This window comes from Cyanistes caeruleus, chromosome 2, assembly GCF_971803275.1.
Source record: "Cyanistes caeruleus chromosome 2, bCyaCae1.hap1.1, whole genome shotgun sequence".
In the NCBI taxonomy this organism is placed as follows: Eukaryota; Metazoa; Chordata; class Aves; order Passeriformes; family Paridae; genus Cyanistes; species Cyanistes caeruleus.
In genome coordinates this window covers 94,420,385-94,441,207 of record NC_141702.1, presented here as the reverse complement: position 1 = coordinate 94,441,207, position 20,823 = coordinate 94,420,385, and the positions used below count along the sequence as shown (strand labels likewise).

The 20,823-nt window shown below is 35.7% G+C and overlaps 1 protein-coding gene and 1 long non-coding RNA gene across 4 annotated transcripts in view; both read left to right on the top strand.

The window, feature by feature from the left end:
* CAMKMT (calmodulin-lysine N-methyltransferase) overlaps positions 1–20,823 on the top strand; it is a 213,651-nt gene that overhangs the window by 64,812 nt on the left and 128,016 nt on the right. The window lies entirely within an intron of this gene.
* On the top strand, positions 6,839–9,853 carry LOC147655009 (uncharacterized). Its single transcript, XR_015283648.1, has 2 exons — positions 6,839–6,884; positions 7,405–9,853. It is a non-coding gene; the product is annotated as an uncharacterized LOC147655009 (long non-coding RNA).

Genomic DNA, 20,823 nt, shown 5'->3' with positions numbered 1-20,823 from the left:
CCCCCAGCATTTAATCAGCAGTCCTTTTAGCTGATAGAGTCCTAAGTGATTTTTCTTACCTACTTAAGGCCATTCTAGATATGCTCACTAAGTGGACCTAACAGTACCAGTGTATTTTATGTTAGCAAGTCGTGATAGAAAAGTGCTTGAAGTTCAGGGGGCATTTGTCTCCTTTCTCACAAATTCATTTAAGTACCAGTCTTGCCATAGCTTTAACTGGGGCAGACAACCATACAAATGACTTGAGATAAAATGAAAATAATGGACTGAGCTGGGTGCCGGGGGTGGTAGTTACACTGCATGCACATCAATAAGCATTGAGTGTTATTCTATGCTAATGTAAGCCTGATGGATCAGCTTTCGCTTTTAGCCTGGAGGACCATTAAGCACTAGAAGCTGGGTCAAACTGATATAGTGAGGCAGACATACCCTAACAGTTGGCAACAGTAGTTAAGAAGCAGTAATTTGCTATGTGTGAGACTAATGTTTAAAATCTTCATGATCAGAACAAAGATCAGAGAGAAGATAATGCTTCTTTGTTTAATATTCTTTTGTAAACTTGATTCATTTTGGGGAAAAAAACCCCCACTAAGATGCAAACATGAATAAAGCATTTAGCTGTTCTGTTGGAAACAGTTTATTTTTATTTTATGTTACAGAGCATTAAAGCATTGCATATGATTTTCAAAAAAATGTAAGGAATCTCTCACAGGATAATCCTGCATAAGTGAAATGTATGATATATTATTTTATTTCAAATTAAGTGCTCCTAGATTGTCTTTATATCCCTGAAAGTGTTAAAATAAAAGCTAAAGTACTGAGTTACAGAATTATTCTGAAGATAAATCAAAAAGCCTCACTAATTATGTAGATTTGAATCTGAAGATAATTTTGTCCTTGACATCAAAAGAAGATTATAATAAAGAATTATCTTTAGTCTGTTTTGCTTATAGAGTGGTGCCTCAGATACAGATATTGTTTAAGTAGATGGCCAAATATAGCTGAACATATATCTAAATTTAGAAGTAGTTTTCCTTCTGTTCTTTAAAATATTTTTATTCACAATTTCAGATTTTATTGCATGTGCAGAACTACTGTGTGTAAAGATTTGATAACCAAAATCACATTGGCAATGCTGACGAATATTAGCAAAAATCAATATAATGTGTTAAATAAGGTATATCACTGTTACATTTCAAAGGCATACTGTGAAACTAGGCTGTAATTGGTTTAGGCTTTGATCTTTTTGCTTCAGTAGTATGGCCTTATGCACCCTTAAGCTTAGTTTTGTTGAGGAATATTCACAATTTATGTTGTCAGGGCCACGGTTTGTGGTGCATATTGCATTTAGTCCATCTTCTGTTGGGAAGGTTTTTTTCCTCCTTGCTGGTATTGCATGGCTTGGTGGGGGAGGATGAAGTGGTCCATTTTAGTAACAACCTCTGTAAATTTAGGAGATTCCTTTTCCTTTTCAGGAACTGTGGAGCCCACTTGCATAACAGATACACTGTAATACTGCCTAGTCCACTGTGTAGCTCAAATGATGTCCAAAGAAGTATATGGGGCTTTAATGTATTGGAGTAAGAAGTCGTGATTACAAATTATCTGACCTTCAAATCACCCTCATGTTATTTTTGTAATACAAAAATAATTCCTATCTCAGATTGAAAATAAAATTTTGTCTATTTCAGTCATCAATTATCATATTCCCAAAACCTGTTAAAGGTGATTTAAGGTTTAGGGACATAAACAATGTGGAAATAAGGCTAATTTGTTTTCCTTTCCAGTTTCCTTTGCAGTTATGTAAGAACTATTTGTGCTGGGTTTTTTTGAATCTTATAAAGGAAAGAAGTTAGTTGTGTGTCTTGTTTAAAATGTCCTTTGGACTGTTAGCCTTTGCTCTAGCTATTATTTTTTCTAGTTTTTTATGTATTATCATGAAGAGCTTTTTTTCTTCATGATGTTCTCGTGTAAGTGAAATATTTTTGGTTGTGTCATAAACTTGTTTGAAATTCAGTACATATTAAAAAGATAAAGCTAAACCAGAAGTATTTCTTTTACTCCAGGCAAAATTTATGTTTGGAGGTTTTTACTTCAGTGTCTGGTTAGCCTTGATGTTTTATGTACAGGCATTGTTTGAAGTTGGTTTGCTGTAGCACGACCATATTGATTGAAATGTATTTACTTTCCTGACAATGAAAATAGGAATTTATCACTTAGCTTCCACTTAATTAGAAAAATACTTGTAAAAAATGAGAGCTATAAAACACACCTCAGTTCACAGAGAACATTAAAGGGAAGTTCATTTTTTCTGTTTTGGGGAATTGAAGGAAAAAAAATTTATACTAAGATAAATGCCTGTTAATCCCTGATGTCTTCTTGTAGCAAGGTTAGTACCCCTTTTACTAAGGTGAGAATAACCCATTACAGAATGGGAGTAAAAGTTCAGAAATGCAGTCTTTTGAATAAAAATTAAGAAAAAACCCCTCAACAAACAGGCAGCCGTCAAAGCTCATATTTTATATTTCCTATTGTTTCCTAGGACACTAGGAAAGGAGAAATAGTTACAGAAGCATTGGACAGCCTGTCTGATATTGCAGGACCTACAAATAGTTTTATTGGAGGATCTAATCTATTGTCAGTGGTCAAATTTCAGGAATTTTTAGCTAAAGGAATTTGCATAAGGGATTGGTCTGTTTTATTACAACTGTAGGTGTTTTTTCATTTTTTGAAGTAACAGAAGCAAGCAACAGTTTCAGAAAACATTTCAGGCCCATTTAACTAAGGACAAGATCAGACTACAGTATTTCCTGTCCAAATTAGCATCAGAAGGGAGCACTGAGCTAAAGTAGATTTCTGTGGGAATCTAGTGGAAAGAGAAAATGTAGATTATTTGCTTTGTCCCTTGCTAACTGAAGTAGCTTGGCAAACATTGTGTTAATCTTTGAAGAAGCCTATGGCAAAAAGGAGGAAGGCCAATTCTGACTGTTTAATATCTCAGGAGAATTGCTGGCAGAAAGTTCAAATGATCCTTTATCCAGTCAGGCTGTGCTCCTACCACCTCACTTGGCCCCTGATGGATTGAATTTTGGGCTTTGGGATTTGACTTTTCAGCTTTCCTCTACCTTTCCTCTACCTTCCTTTACCTTGACAGTAGCTGGCAAAGCAGCACACTAAGCACAGGGCCATCTCAAGCCAGCACAAATTTAGAAGAGCCTGAACTTACTGTCCACAATACCAGAACAGTTTGAAGAATTACGGTATGTGGTCTGTAGTCTTAAGGAACCACCATGATTGCAGCCACACTGTAGAACTGAGAGACTTTAAGGTTGAGAATTACCACAGGAAAGAGAGACTGGAATCCCACTGTTTCCTCTTTTGCTTAGATCCCAAACATTTACTGGAAAACTAAGAAAGAAATTGCTCTGATCAAAGAGGCCAAGTCATAGTCAGACTTTATTCTTGAGTGAGGGATCAACTAAAAAAAGAATTTAAATCAGACTCTTCGTGGAGTAGGACTATGAAATATCTGCTGTGATGAGAGAGTCAGTCTTTCCAAGGGGAAAATGGAACCAGGTGAGCTAAACCTACTGGTGATACAAGTTCTTGTAAACTTGAGCAAGGGACAATCTGCCTAGGAAAATGGCTGAGACACTCCAGGTGACAAAGCTTATTAAGATTATATGTACTGATGGGGAATTCCAGGCATACACCTAGCTTGTCATTCCAATATAAATTGGTGACTGAGTGAATTGACTCTGGGTCAGATCTCTCATTCATTATCATGACCTGTTGTCTTGGTGATTGGCTGGGAACAGACTTGAAGGCGACTAAGACTCTTAGGTCTGACACAGAACTTTGAAATTGCATCCTGAATTACCCACAGAAAGGAAAAGAAAGTGAAAATGCTTTGGATATTGCTGTGGAAAAAAAGGGTTAGAGAATGGGAAGAGCTTTTATGTTGACCTGCAGTATTAACAGATTTTGAAACTGTGCAAGGAAATACAGAGTAACTCCCACCATTTTACTGTGATGTCAATGACTTCCTAATAATTTGGTTTCCATAAAAATGAAAATGGTTTTAGAAGGGGTAAAAGTTTTTCTCTGGGATATGCATATAGTTGTAGGAAAACCAGGTTAGAAGACAGGCTTTTTCCACTTTTTGTTTTAGTTAATGGAAGAGCCACAAGATGTAATAGGGTAGCAAACATTAACTAAAACCTAGAAATTGTTACATTGAAATGCTACATCATAAATTCAGATTTTTTTTATTTGTATTTAACAAAAATTTGGGATATTATGGTAAATGCTGTGGAAATTATTCACTCTTTCTCTTTGGGAGAGGAAATTTCTGAAGAGGAGAACATATGTTAAAAATGATTGGTGGCATGTACTTGATGTTTAAAATAGAATGTTAAAATAATGCGAATTTACAATTAATTATAAAATCTCTCTTCAGAAGACATTTAAATACTGTTTCTTTTTCAAATAGTACAGTAGATTTGCAGTGCTTAGCTTGAAACTGTCATGTAATATTCTATCTTCAAATAAAAATGGAGTTGGAAACTGTTTATATCAAGTTCTTTTAAAATTATGACACTACAAAATTCTAGAATTATGTTGCCATGAGGTGGAAGTACAGGCTTTTAATAATTCTCTGAAGGTTAAGAATTTAAAACAATTGAAATAATATACATCATGGTCAATGTGATTCTCATTCAGCTATTCATATTATATAGTCAGTTGAAGGGACCTGCATGAGTGTAATGTTAACAATGTGAATTTTCAATCCATTTAGTCTTTTAATAATTTTGTGTGGTATGTTAATAGATGTGGTTTACTTTTAATGTGCTTTGTGTAATGCCCTTAAGTAAATGGAGAGATTATAGGAAATAATTGACTTTGTGTATTGTATTTTTTTATTGTTTTGTCCCTTTGAAGATACAGGGCTTCATAATCACATCAAACTATTAGTGATGACCTGTTCTTGTAAAGTAAGTCAAGTAATCATAGTCACATTATTTAATTGCATGATTTCAATAGGAGACTAAGATACTACAATGGCTACAGAAGATGTATAACAGAAGGCAAATACAATAACTTCTGGTTTTCTGAAGACTGGATTCATATTATGTTCGATCAGAAAAAAAAAGAAGGAATGTTTTAATGTATCAAGATGGCAGGATTTTATCACATATGCAGGACTGGTGCATAATTTTGCAGAATTGTTAAGTTTGATTTGGAGTGGTCCAGGTTTGGTCTGCTTGGACTATAGAAGTGAGATAGGAAAGATATTAAGTGTGACATAGATTATTCAGGCAATGCTGAAGATAATTAATAGTTCATAACTATGAGCTACAATAATTCACATTCTAGGTTATAATGTTCATGACATATCATGTTACTGAATGCTCAAATGCCAGGTTCCCCATGTTTTCAGCTATGTGTGATTAGTGATATGCAAGCTACATAAAGTAAAAAGCATTATCTGAATGGTCAAACTCTTTTCCTAGTCATGATCAGACTAGAATGGAGCAGAAAGCTGCTGCTTTTGCAGCTTCCCCACCTTTACTGCTTCAGTACTAATGCAAATCAAGTTTAGGATCCTTTGGTTTCACCAGTAATCTCTCTAGTGTGTGCTTTATCTATCTTTTTCTTGTTTTCTTGCTCCTACAGCAGCAATGAGTACAGTAACACAATTACTTACTTTCTTCCTCTACTAGCAGCAGTTGCAGGTGGATACAGAACAGCCGAGGTGGAGATGATTATATAGTAAACCCACTGATCTCTTTAAGAAATGTCCCATAGGATAGGGCAGGCATATATACGACAAGGATTTAGATGATCAAAACAATTAGAGGATAAAAAATGGCTGTATGTGATTGGATGACTTAATACAGAGTTATCAGAGATAGGAAAACTTCCTCTATAGTTAAGTATAACCATCTGTTTTTAAAGAGAAAGAAATTTCATAGTCCGCATATGACTCTGAAAAGATGTTTCAATTCAGTAGGAATACCTGGTTTTAAGGCTTGTGAAATTGTTCTTGGAAAGCACTTGCTTTGGATTGAGTAATATCTGGAATGGCTTTTTGGACTCCCAGATTAGAGAGGCATCAAGATGACAGGTCCAAACCATGAGTTACTACAGTAATATAACATTTTAAAGCAATCTCTATTCCTGAAACACAGGTGAATAGGAGCTCCTGTAAAAATATGGGTATTACTTGCCTTGATTTATTTGCTAGATTTCTCTGCTCTGCCTAAATAGATAGCGGGTTTGGAAAACAGATTTTCTTTATTTTGAAAATTGAATTTAAACCCAGTTTTCAGCTTGTTTCTTTTTCAGTCTGGAAGGGAATTAATCTAATAATGATATTTAAAACAAAACACCTCATATGCTCTCCTGAAGTGGTATCATGTATCAGCTTCATGCAGTTCTTCGTGTAACTGCCTGCTGCTCTCCTGCCCTCTCTGCTGGCCTGGTGCTGCTGTCCTGTCTTTTCTGGGGCAAAACACTTGTGTGTGTGTGTAGAGTTGGTCAGTATATTAATCTAAAGGAAAAATAGGCATGGGGTTTTGTTTGGGTTTTTTTTGTGGATTAGCCTTCCATTGATTTTGATGTACAACCCAAAATCTCCAAATCTAGTGCAGGAGTAGTAGCTGGAGTGTGCTGTTTGGAGAGGAATGAGAAGGGTAGAAAGAGAAGAGTGACCTCTTCTTTGGATAGTGAATCATCTTTAGATTGGGGTACTCTACATCTCAGAGTAGTTTATACCCCTCAAAGGAGAAGGCCTACCTAAGTCAGCAGACCCACGTTCCTTTTTGCTCTGATGCAGGCAGAGAAAAGCCTCAAGATTTTGGTGGTGACATTTGACAGTACAGGTAAGCAGATGTAATGTCTAACCGTGCCCAAAGGGAGCTTCTGCACTCATTTCTACAAACACCCAACTTGACTGCAGTTCTACCGCTTCTCTTGCCACCAGTAAGTCACTGTTGTGACTCCACATCAGGTGATAGTGGGGCTGAAGGCAGGGGACTGGTAATTTTCATAGTTTTTTTACCTAGTGTTTTTAGTGTTCTAAACTGTCTTCAGTGTTCTAAACTAATCAGGGGAGAGTCATTCAAGGCATGGCTTTGTTTTGTTTTCTTGCAAAAAGGCAGGAAAAAGTATTAGCATAGAAAATGAAATTGCTTGTTCTTTATTGTGGCAATAAAGTAGTTTTCTTATTGATTAATTAAAAAAAACCCCAAAACCAAATTGGAAAGCAAAATGGAAAAACAACACAATTCGGGTGGTTTTTCCCAACACCAAAAGAAAGGCTGGGTATTTCTAGTAGTCAGTGTTGAATGGCCAAGTATATGTTCAGGTCTGCCTTTTTACAATATTTCAATTTCCTTGTAGCTCTATTGTCATTAAGCCCTGGAGGGGATATGTAGAGAACAAATTGTGCTATTGTTTGTGCCCAGTCAAAGAGATCCTGATGCCTTAGGAATGTCTCTCAGGTATTTTCTTGTGTTTCTTTCCTGGTTTTGTAGTTTCTTTTGAGTACTGAGTCTTTTGAATAACAATTACTTCTATATCAAACCTCAATAAATACATCTCTGCTTTGCAAAACTCTGACTTTAATAATGTCCCTGTTTTAAGACCTTAAATTTAAGACCTTGCTCTTAAATTATGTTCTTTTTATTTTGCTCTAATCAGGGTAGCAGGGTGGTATGTGCTATTCAGTGTCTGCCTAGCTTTAAGCTCCCTGTTAATGCTATTCCTTTCAAAGAGCTATGCTGTATTTTATTTATTTTAATAATGTGATCTGCTTGACAGAATGAATCACTCTTGTGAGAGTCTCTTTCCTGTAATGTTACTTCACCTAGGCTTCTAACTACATTACATCTAGTTTAAATTTGTTTTGCTCTGCCACCGTTTTTTATCCATGCCCATCTCTTGGATTTTGAAGAACAGTGCCCTGATGTATTCAAATAGAATTATCATCCCTTAGATAAAATACAGAGGGGGTAGAGACTGAAGAGAAAAAGGTGGCATATTTGTAAAATTAGATGTTCCTAGTTTTTGTACTTAAAGGGTAATAAAACTTACTTTTGCCTTCTTGATTAGTAAACAAAACTGCACTGACTTTCTGCACAATTGCTTGCTTTTTAAGTAAGTCAGATATATTGATTTGAAAAAGATAAACAGCAAACATTCGTGCTTTTCCAGGGTTATTTCCACATGTTTGTTTATCTGTTACTGAGTCCAGCATTATGTGGGACCTTCAAAATGCATACATTTTAATGCTTTTATTCATCACCTTCTTTGTAAGGTTATTCTGATGCAGCATTGATGTCTTTGATGAAAATATTGCCTAAAAAAAGCTGATCGTATCCTACTTAAAAGTTTATTGGGTTTATTTCAACTTATGCTTTAGAAGGAAAGTTGTTTGGCTCTGGGCCTACTACATCACAGCAGATAACATTGTGCTAACAACAAGGGAATTTTTGTTTTTCTGCAAAATTGCATTCATTGAACTGAATTAAGAGTTCAGGGGCTGCAATTTCCGATCTCAAATCACCTTGCTACTACTTAGACTCCAGGCAGAAGTTGGAGTTTATTTTAGGAAACATGAAAATGCTTTTAAGGGGATGACTTAGAGGTAAAACATCAGCAAAAGTGGGGACACCTGCTGTTAACAGAAGTGCCTGCACGTTTGTCAGAACAACATCCCCGGCAGAGGGAACCGCCGAGTGAAATCCTGACCGCTCCTGGGGATATCCCATAGGTGGCAGCAGTCACTGCAGTTTAGGAGGTTAACAATGGAATGATTTATAGGTACGAGAATAAAGATGTCATAGCTCAGCTAATGGGATCTTTCTACGAAAAAGTGCTGCTCTTTGAAATATGATAAGTAAGAAGAATGCCACTTACTTTTTCAGTTGGCTCTTAAGGTTTGACTAGTTCTTTGTCTGTAACTTATATTTTTAATATTGTTCCTAGACAGGGTTTAAGGGAGACAGAATTTTATAGTGCGATGCTATGAAATACAGTTGAACAGCCAGAGGAAAAGACCTGGTGGGAATTAAAAAAAAACAAAACAAACCAACAAAACCAGTCTTGTTAATTTCAGTGCTGGAATTGCAAATTCTACGTTACTGTGTAAGCTTTGTCTGATAATCAGAAGATTTAATGGTGCAAAGTAAAGAATATTGTTTTTCTTTTGAGAAGCCTGGCTGAAATCAGGTTGTTTTTCTAAACTAAATGTATATTTGGTGCAATCTTTTATTAACATAATTGCTATACTTCAATACTGCTACATCTCTGCATGAAGATGCCTCAGAATGGAAGTAGCATATTCATTGAATCATTGTTGCTCTCTGGAGTGAAGGAGAGAAGCTTGCCATTTGAACATCATAAACAGAATAGCTTAGTTAAATGACCCCAACTGAATTAATATGTGCTGCTTGTAAATATATTTTCTTTTATATGCCATTGGGCAAGTAGCTATGCTGTTTTCATTTTTAACTTAAACCAACTCTTCCCCCCCCCACCCCCCACCCCCCCCACCCCTTTTATAAGTGACAAGTGAATTAAATTTGATCTTTTCTCTCCGGAAGTACCACAGCATAAGAAATGTCATGCCATGCTTCTGAAAACCTAGGTTTTTTTAATTTTATGTTTTTATCATGGAAGGTATTTTACCCAGTAATGTATTCAAATTGTTTTGAAAAATCATTGAAGCTCATCTCTTACTTGTTTTAAGAAGAAAATAATAGAATCACCTCACTCATTGTGTCATTTCAAATAAAATAGTTAGACGTGGACTTTCTACTGACAATAAATAAAACTGTTTACTCCTGTATCAGTGTGAATCCCTTTTTTCTGTGTGAATGCATTATTGTACCCTCCTACATATATAAATATTCTTCCTAGATGGAACATCTGTTTAGCTAGCATTTTGCACTGTTAAAACCTTCACCTGTTCTTTAGGACATGCTTTCATGTAGGTGCTATATCGTGTTGGAAACTTCTCTGTTTCTTCTCTGTACAAAAATCCTCCATTTGTACAATATTCCTGGAAGGTAAAATTTCACAGACAGATATCATTAAATAATTCTACAGGTAAGCAAGTAAGAATAAATCTCTTTTGTTCTTTTCAACAGTCTTAAAGTATTTTAAAAGTAATAAATCTAACAGCTTAAAATGTAACTACAGGTTTTGGGGGTTGTTTTGATTTTTGACAGTCCTGTGCTGAGTCTGTGGAAAGGACATTTTTTTGTCCTTAGAAAAAAGTAAGGTTTTTAAAAGGGAAGTACTTCTTATTACCATATACAGCAAGACTTTCAGCAGGTGTGTTTCTAAATCACAAGTGAGATAATAAATTATTTCATATGGCCTTTGAAGTTCAACTGTTTTCACTGAACTGTCTAAATAGAATCATTCATCAATCAGGGACAGAATTAATATAATATGAAGTAGTCCCTAAAACCTCTGAAAAATGTTTTACAGAATGAGACAGCACTGAAGCAATTTATTAGTCAAATCTTGTTTGACGTATTTGTGGCAGTAGCTTTGTTTGGCAGATTTCATGGGCCTGCTGCATGAATCAGGTGTGCAGGATCAGGACCTCTCCATGGTTTTTGTCTTTTTACAAACTGTGCATACACAGCATTCCTCTCTTACTGAAACACAAAGGAAAAGTACAATTTTAAATGTATGAAATGGTGAATTAAACTCTCCAAATACTCAAAACATAAATTAATTGCTGCACAGCTTTTCTTCCATGTTGACAATAACTGGCTATATATTAGGGATATTTACTTAATTTTCATTGATTATTTTCTTAATTATTCTTCTTCATGTTGTAAATTGTTCTTTGCTAAACATTATCCAATAATTACCTGCATAAGCAATGTCATGTTAATAACAAATTGATTCAGAATTTCCCACAAAAACTGGATTTATTTTTCTTCTAATTCTTTAGTGTAAGCAGTGACAGGAAGCAGGAAAACAGGAAACAAAATAGTTGTTGCTGTGTGCTTTGTTCTTTGTGTGAATGTCAATCATTCATTTTTCTGTACCTAGGAGGGTTTTAGTTTTGAGAACTACAGCACATGAGTTGAAATCTGTAGAGCATTCCAGAGTGGTTATGAACACTCAGCTTATGTCAGTGGAAGCAAGCAGTTTGGCAAGTGGAAGAGATCATTAGATCAAAGCAGTTGGTGCTGAGGCTTACATGCTTGAAGTGTAGCAATCTAGGTTACAGGGTTCTACCTCAGACTAGTTTTAGTTTGGACTGTTGAATGAAATGCCTTCACCAAAGGTGTGATTTGAAATTGTTCAAGGAACCAGTTACTGGTTTAGAATCCTGTGTCTCTATTACGCTACATTTGGTGCACATCCAAAGTGGAGTTTCTGACAGAATCTTCTCTGGAAAGAACCCAAGTGAACATACCAAAAGTCCTCCGCAAAGGTGACACCAGTGAGTTGAGTGAGAACAGCTGGCACATTCAGGTCACTTAAAGCAGTGTGAGTATGCAGGTGCAGCCTCAGAATTCCCAATGCCTTCAGAGTGCTCCTCAGGATTAAAAACTTGGTCCTTTGGAAAGTGTTGGAAGGAAAGAAAAGAACTGTTACCTCTGCAAAGTGATTGTGAAAATCAAGATACAGTTTGGGGAAGAAACCCAAGATGTTAGCGCTATTTTTGGATTTAACTGCTAAATTTCTGAAAATTTATTACAGAATGCTATTGCAGGGATGTTACATAATTAGATTCAAGCATTTTGATTGTATTTGGTGTACTTTTAATGTATAAATCCAGGGAAGACTTCAAGCCCTTTGTAATAACGTATAAAGTACTATCTGGAATATCACTGTAAGTTAATTTAGCAACTTTTCCGTGCTTTTGTTTTGTTTTCATAATGTTTCTTTTCCTCCCTGCCCCTTCTTTTCATTGTCAACACTTTTCACAGGTTTCAGGTATCTCTCATTGTTGTCATTGACTCTATGTGCCAATGCTGTTTTTATTGCAAGAGAGCTGATGTGAATTATTAGCTTCCATAGGACACTGGTGGAAATAGAAAGGTGGACCAAGTCATCAGAAAAGGGGTGTGAGTACAGTTACTTTGAACTATGACCCAGTACCTGTATCTTGTTTCCAATAGTAACACAGTTCTCTAGTGTTAGTGCTTTCCTTGTGAAAAAGTAAATTCTCCTTGTACAGCTTGTTCTACATTGTCACCCAGAGGGAATTTCTCTTGAATGATCTTTTCTTTCATTTCTTCTTATGAGAAATTATGTTAATGAGACTAAGGAAAAAAATTGTGATGTTTCTTCATTTGGAAGAATTTATGTTCACTATAAAATTTATGGATTTCTTCCTCTCTTCCTCTACCTTTATATTTAATGCTGTATACCTGTTACTACGTGTAATGTAGACCCTGTGTCTTCTTGGGGATTGGACAGTGGCCAAGAACATTAAGAACTCCTGGACTGTATCAGTTCAAAGGGTCTCCTTATCTAGAGTGATTCCTCCAAGAAAGTGGAAAGGTACAGAGTGCTGTGTCTCTGAGGCAATTCCCTGGTTTCTGTGAACCTGTGGAGCTTCTTCACTTTAAGATAGTGCTTGTATTCTGGTTTTAATAGTTTTACTAACGTATCATTCTTAATTATCTAAATACTTGCTGGATTTATTGGCACATCCAGTGGCAGGGCATTCCTCATTTACTCATTTAACCATGGATTATGTTTTAGAGTAGTTTTTCATATTTTTTTTACATGGCTTCTCTTTAAGTATGATCCTGAAGGGCAGATTGATAATAAAAAAGTATAAAAGTGAAATCCCTACAAAGAAATATCCCACTTGCATGCACCTTACTCAGGTGAGAAATTCTTAAAATCACAAGTGTATGTTTCTCATGGTGCTGAGACAATGTCTGTGGTCACAGAAAGAAATAATAGTTTTCCCAAGAGTCTTGTGTTTCTCCAGTCCTGTAAATTGCAATTAATGGGATATAGCAGTAGCACCCCCAGGTGCTGTGTACCATGGACAGATCCTGGGAGACCTGGGGATCTGCCTCGCAGAATTCCAGTCAGTTCTGCTCAGCTGTACTCTTTAGTTCTTTCTCTTGCAATACAGCAGATTCCGAAAGGAATGCATTCATCCCAAACCGACATTGGTTAAGGTAGTGGCTGATAGTTTGGGAATGTCCAAAATGAAATATAAGCGTGTTTATACTGTTTTATTTTTTATTCAGTGTGGGACCTTTACATATGATGTAGATATATTTATTATTTTGTAAAAAATACTCTATTTTGCATCCTGATAATACATTCTTAACTTATTTTAAATATTTTCCCTTTTATTTAATTTTAAGACATTTGTGTTGTTTTTATTTTTTCCATTTTTTTCATATTTTTTCAAATATGCCCAAGGAAACCTGTGTATTACTGGTTGCTTTATATACATCAGTTTAGTAGTTCTTTGCCTTTCCAGATGGAAAGAAAATGCTTTAAACAGCTCTGTTTCAGATCCCACTCCTTTTCTATTAAAATTTGCATTGTTCTTTTGGACTTTTCCTATTAGTAGTGTGAGTTAGTTTCAAATAGAGAAAATATTTGAAAATCTACTCTATAATGGATTGCTGTTAGTAAGAAGTAACGTTCCATTTGTTCTTTTAACCTCTGTTTTGTTTTAAATAAGTAATTTTACAATTTTTTTTCTTGGACAATTCCAGTGTTGGTATAATTACTATGTATATTGCAACACAACTTCTTTTAACAAGGATAATATTGAATATGTCTAAATTAATATTTATGTGCCGGCATGAGTTTTTTTGTTGTTTGATTATTTTGGAATTTTCCAAAGCTTTCTCTAGCTCGAGCTGATCTGAACCAGTCTGCTCCTTGTAAATATATGTTTCTTCTACCTTCCATAGAATGAGCACATCTATGACAATAAAAATTGGAAAAGTGGTTGTATTTTATGATACACATTGTAAAACAGAGGTTTTGTTATAATTCTGTCTCCTATATTGTGTTCTTGGAATTGGCTCTGTATAATTTGAAATCATAAGTTCTTACACGAATTTTATATATTTTACTCTTCCAATTATTTTCTTCGTTGCATACTGTGATTAAATTAATCTTTGAATATATCTTTTAAAGTCTATTTATGTGGTGTTAAAAGCCTGGATAGGTCTATCATTTTTCTATGCTCTTGCTAAACTATGTAAAGAGTTCTAGCAAACTGAGATGTGTTTTTCCCTTGAAATATGCCATGATACTACTTTATCATGTTGGTCATGTTTTTTTTCTATATGTGTATATATATTCATGCGGTGATTTTCTTTGAAGAATAAAATTCTTCTAATTTTCCTAAACAAAGTTTGGTTTTGCAATGGGCACAGTCACCAGTTCTCTTTAGGAAGATAGCAATGAGAGGGCTGTGACTATCACAGGAAGTACAAGCACATGCTATGGTAACTAATATTCAGAGAAAGATAAGGTTCAGTTGCTGTGTTCCCAGGGAAATGTATCTCCCATTTGTCATGATTAGATTCATAATAAGTCACTTTAAAGACCAGAACACAAAGTAATGTAGAACCTGGTCATTTATGCTGACAACAAACATTATTGTCTTAACCTCAGTAAAGCTTTGAGCGGCTAAATATTGCACAGCATATTTTTTTATTAATTTGTTGTATTTCATTGCTGTAGTAAGCTTTGTTTTTCATATGCATGTCTTTTCCTTTTTGTGTCCATACTAGATATTGGAAAAGTTCTGACACATGAAGGGTGTTGTGCAGTAGACTAAGGTCAAATATATCTCACTTCTCTTTGAGTTTGTGGTTTCTCGATGAGTATACAAATCTGCATGCTATGATGAGTCCTCTTACGAATCAGAGTTACACTAAATATTACTTCTTTTTTTTATTATAGCACAGCAACAATTTTCTTGTTTAGAAACCTGTCTTTTGTAAGTAGAGAACAGCTGATAACAATTGGAAAAGTCAGGAATTCCATGTTGTCATTGAAAGCAGAACATATGTTAAACATGCGTTAGATATAAAAAATGTTATCTGAGAGTTATATGTAGCATTATCCATGTTAAAATATTAAAAATATTGATTTGAGCTGATCTTGATAAGTTGTTGTCCTGAAGTAGGTACTATTTTTAAAATTTGTGAAGTCTTTCTAATGAAACATCAGAAATCTGTAAAAAAAGTAAAAAATCTGTAAGTGAAATTCTACAATATGGCATGGGAAATAAAGTGACTCCAGGGCTAATAATTTTATATAAAGTAGACATAAATGAACTTGTGAAAAAAAACCTGTTGTGTGACTTGACAGAATTAAAACTGCTTTTTTGTTTGCAAAATTGAGAATATTCACTATTTTGTCTCATGTAGTTGTCTCCTGAGGAAGGGCTGTAAGTCTGAAGTAGCTTCAAGTAATTGATTTGTCTCGTGATACACAAACCTAAAAGAGATACTTTACCAGGAGTTGCTCTCCTTTAAGGCAGTGTCTTTGGGTCTCACAGTAACTCATTTCTGTGGATTGCTTTCTCCTGACTCCAGAGGTTTTCCAGGAGGGAAGTTGACTGGGATAGTAAGTCTTGTAAGTGAAGCATTGACTTCCAGCTCTGAAGACTGGACTATATTTCTTGGGTCTGCTGTTGCATGCTTTTGTAACCTTAAGTCACTTGAAGGCAGATCCAGAGGCCAGTGAGGTTGGATGTATGACTTCTATTTGTCTTAGACTGGTTTTATATGAGCTCTTCTGCTTTTTGTTGTGCTCCATTCTCTAATGTCTTTAACAGTTGTATTCCTTTATCTCTTGCCTCTCATTTTGAATGTTAAATCCTAAAGTCTCTTGTAGGGACTGGCCTTTGTTAAATGGTTTTATAATTTAATGTTGATAACTGCAATTAAAGATGGTACTCTGGCTTGAGATATTACATAACATTACCAAAAACTGGAAAATAAGCACTGTAACATCTTAACTTCTGGCTTGTATTAAATCTCTGAGTGCCAGCAGGATGGTTCTATTGCCCATTTTAGAATGTAAATTGGTTTGGAAAAGTAACTGTCTACTTTCTTTTCCTCCAGCCTGAGGTGAAGTGGCTTATCCACTCTTATCCCTCAAAAGCCATGTGCACAAGAGTGTACTTGTGATGTCTGCCTGAACTGGAATAGTGATCTACATACTGTTAAAGGGTATTTAGAGTAAATTCTTTTTGGGGTTAATAACCCTTCAACTATTCATTCTGTAGCCTAATCTTTTTCAGTATTGCCGTGTAAAAAATGCAGAACCGAAATAGCTTGTTAAACTAGTACTCCAAGGAAATTATTGTGTTTTATATTTGGGGATCAAGTATAATATTGATTGTTTTTTCATCTTTTCTATTCTCCATAAAAAATGTTAAAAGTACAGTGATAGCTTTTGCACTTCAAGCAAGAAGGAAAAGAGTTTTTGTTTGCTTTGTCTGTACCAAATGAAATACTGTGCTGTGAATATTTTTTGCAGCTTGGAATGTTGTGATAGCTTGTATTGATTTAGTTTTGTGGTATTCACTTTTTAGCTTTTCATGAATCATGAAGCATTATTGTTGCTTTGTTTTCTTTGTTTTGACATGTTTTGCTTATGAAGCAAAACACTTGATAAAATACTAATTTCTGGAGCACAGACTCATGCATTGTTTATTGATAGTTATTCAGACTCTCCTCTGTATAAAGAATTGTTAATTTCAAATGGGCTTTTTACAGACAATTAGTCTCCTGAGTACTTTCTAAAATTACATTCATTTATTTCACAGTATTTTTGTAGACAAAGTGATGTTGTTCTTATAAAGCTTTGAAACTTGGGCAGAGAGAGACTGTAATCCAAAGTACCTTGTAATACCTGCTGTCCTATTTGTAATGCATTTTCTCTGGTCATTCACTACTCCGTGCTCTCTTTAACGCCAGTTTATGCTCAGCTGTGGGCCACTGTGTTCAGTTCAGTTTCTGCAAATCTAGAAATTAGGGGCTTTCAAGTTGCATACCAAACAATCAAGAAATTATCAATAACCATTTTATATACATATATTTTATCATACAGGAAATTAATGGGAGATAAAAGGAGCACAACCACTTTTTCAAGGTAAAGTCTTGTTGGGTAGATGAGACCAGGTTACTCTTGGCTCTATCCTGTCTGGTCTTGAAAACCTTTGAGGATAAAGACTACACAGCTTCTCAGGGCAACTTGGGTCATGCTTGGCTGTCCTCACAATGAAAAAGCTTTTTCTTCCCTTCCATTTGAAACAGTTCCAGTTTCAATTTATGTCAATTGCCTCTTGTCTTCCTGCCATGCACTGCTGTAAAGAACCTGGCTCCAACTTCTTGATAATAACCTTGTAGGTACTGGATGACCTCTTGCCCTTGTCTTGTTCAGCCTGAACAATCCCCCTTGCCTCAGCACCCTCTTCTCACAGCGTTTGTGAGCCAGCTGCCTGACTAGCTTTGTGACCTCCCACTGAATTTGCTCTACTTCCTCTTTCTGTCCTTCTGTCACTGCCCAACACTGGAAAACCACTTCCGTCAATCCACTGTGTGTGTTTGTAGTCATACTGGCCAAGATGCAGCTGGCCTTCTTTGCTGAGGGCACACTGCTGGCTCCCTATGATCCTTCCTCCGTGCATACCAAAATGTTTGTCGATATAAATTAATAAACTTCATTAGACCGAGCAATGCATTTGGAAGAAATGAACAAACTGTTGGGAGCACAAGCTGTCTCCTGGAAAAGAAGCAGCAGCAAAATTCAAACAGATACAAATTAGAATAAATGGTTACTCTAAAGTGAATTATGTAAATCAGTGAGGTAATCTGAAAGGAAGAAGTAAAAATGGGAAATGGAACCTAACAAGGTGATCAGGTCATTAGAGCTTTAGGATACAGAGATAGACTGGTAATTATGCCTCTGACGTGCTGAGGGAATGGAAGGAAGTCAGACATAAGGAAATACTATAAAAAAATCAACATCTTACAATGTTGTTATTATCCAGGAAAATTATGAATTTTAGATCTTAGTCTCTTCTTCCAAGGTAATGCACATGAATTCCTTAATAATCAAGACTGAGAGGAGAGAGGTGATTTTTTTTCTTGGTGAAAAATGTTTTCCTGTTGGTAAATGGGTTTTATCAGTTGTCAGTGTGAATTTATTCTGATATGCTGTAATTTCTTTGACATATTTTACATGTTTCAATCAGTTGTTATTGAAATTTGGGACATTGCAAGAAGTATGGTGAAAAATCTGTGACTTTTGATGATGATGTTGTAGGGAAAATTTCTCTCTTACTGTGTCAAGTTTTGCAGTTTAATACTGGGAAAACGTGAAAGACATCATCTGCCTTCAGTTTAAAGTTTTTATTTTAAAATTATTTTCTGAGTAGTTTTTAACAGGTAGTACGCAGAACAGGGAAGAGTGTAACTTCACTGAGACTTTATTTTTGTGGTAAGAAAGGAGGCGACACTTGATGGCCTGTTCAAAGAAGTGATCTGTTCTCAAAGGAGCATTTCCTTTGGGTACATTCTCTTTAGCTGAGCAATTCAATCATCTGAACAAATTCATTGATGTCTTGTGGCTAGACTTTTTGCTTTATTTTGAAGAATGCCAAATTTTGAAGAGGTACACATGTACATGTTGCTGATTATAGGTTGATCATAGGGTTTATAAAGTTTCAATTGGTGTAGAAATTTCCTGGAAGTTGTGGGTTTGCTGAGGCTGCAGAAGAGTTAATTCTTTTTGTATTAAATATGCAACAAATCATCTGGCTTTGAAGAAAAGGATGTTTCTGCCTTATATATCTTCTATTTTCAGGCAAAATCTGATCATCTTTTCTCTGTATTTCATCTTTTTACTACTGACCAGCTTGTGCATGTGCAGTGCTATTCTGACAGACCTTATTGCCTTTCTCATTAATTTTTCATTCCATTTTGCCTACTGTAGTTCACATGATACGAATTTCCCTAATGCCAGATTATTTTATTTGTAGTTTCACCAATCTGTGCCTACAATAAATGTCGTGTTTACATTTACATTATTCACTATGCATCTTGAATGCTGCTTAGCTGCTCAAAGGTATAATGCACTGAGGAATTTTCAGCATCTGAAATGTCATTTCTCCAAAGACATTGCAAAACAGATTGTGGTTCTAGGCTTTCAAATGAGCTCTGTGTAAATGATTTGTGGTGCAAATATAGACAGTGAAAAGTCATGTACATAAAACAGAGTAGGAGTATCTATGCTGTTTGCAATTATCAAGAATCTCTTTCTTAGAATGATGGTCCAGTAAAGTTCCAGTGGCTACAGTTGTTGTATTGCTGGTGATTCAGTAAATAGTCCTTTTGTTTCTGAAAGCAGTTAACTGTGAATGATTTCATAACTGTGAATGTGTGTTTCTAGAGCCTATATGGCATTCTGTTTCCTGGGCAAATATGAGATGCAAAGCAGTGATGATTGGTTAAAATTTAGTTATGGCTTAAGACACATGTCTGTAAAAGTCCTGTTATTCTACTGATTCACTGAAGTGAATTTCACTGTGACAGAATCTTCTGGGGTTAAATTTGTGAGGGAATCAAATTATGAAATTGGAGGAGGCAGAAGTACTATTGACAGAACTGGTCACAAGCCTGGAATCAAATGAAATACTCTCTCCCCTCAGGCAAAAACTATGCACTCACTGCTGAAAGATCATGTCTCTTGATGCTACTCTTACAAAATAAATGTTATATACACTGGGTAAGCCTCAGCTGCTTCCTGCCTCATGCTCAGAGTCTTTCGTTTATTCTAGAAGATTGTTATCTTTCTCTGCCTCTGCTTCTACTTTCTCTGTATCAGTTGCTCCACACAACTGAGTTGGAAGTGTTTTCAGAAACTCAAAATGGGCTAAAAGGAATAAAGTGATTTAAACAGACTCAGTGAGCCTCTAATATGAAGCAGTAAGTTCTGTTTGAGAAAACCCAAGAAAAGGAATTAACTAGATTTCAGTCTGTGTCACCATTCATTGATATTCCCGATGATCTATATGAGTTCCTGTTATATACTTCAAAGACTATTGCTACATCAAACATTTCTTTGTAGTCATTGGGTGCATTAGTCCTGTTGCCTGTAGATGAGGTTTGTACTTGCCTAGTCTCAGGTAGTTGTCCTGTTTGCAGTCCTGTGTTAGTCCTGTATACTCTCCCTTCACAGCGCTGTGGTGTGTCTGTTCTCCAGGCATCTGGGTGCTTCCTGTGCTTGGCTGGAGAGGGAAAATCAGTTCATATTAACACTGAGGTTGTACTTGACTTTTTTTTTTAGGATAAGTATCAGTAATTTTTGTAACACTTCAGAGAAGGGTGGAGCTGTTTATATAGAAGGTGAATCTTGCTAATTTTTCAAAGATTGCCCACAACTGATGGGAGGGTTTCCTGTAGACTGACTGCTCTACTCTTCCACCACTCCCCGTGCACTGAGAGCAGAGCTCTCTGTGCTTTGGGGCTATGCAGTGATTTCACCTTGCAAAGAATGTGCAGCTACTGGTGGAGCCATGTGGTCGATGGGCTCTGTCTCTTGCTCTTTGCATAGCAGCTGCCTTGTAAAAAATCGCATTCCACATCAAGGATTACATGGAGTAGTTAAATCCCATTGTGACAGCTTTCCAGTGCAGTTCTGTGCCAAGAAGACACAAGTCCTAAACAAAGAATTTTAATATTTTCATCCACTACTTCAACAAAAAAGCCCAAATTGTTTCAATTTTTTTTTATAAGCCAAATGACATGGTTTAGAGTTATCAAGATTTGAGTAATAAAA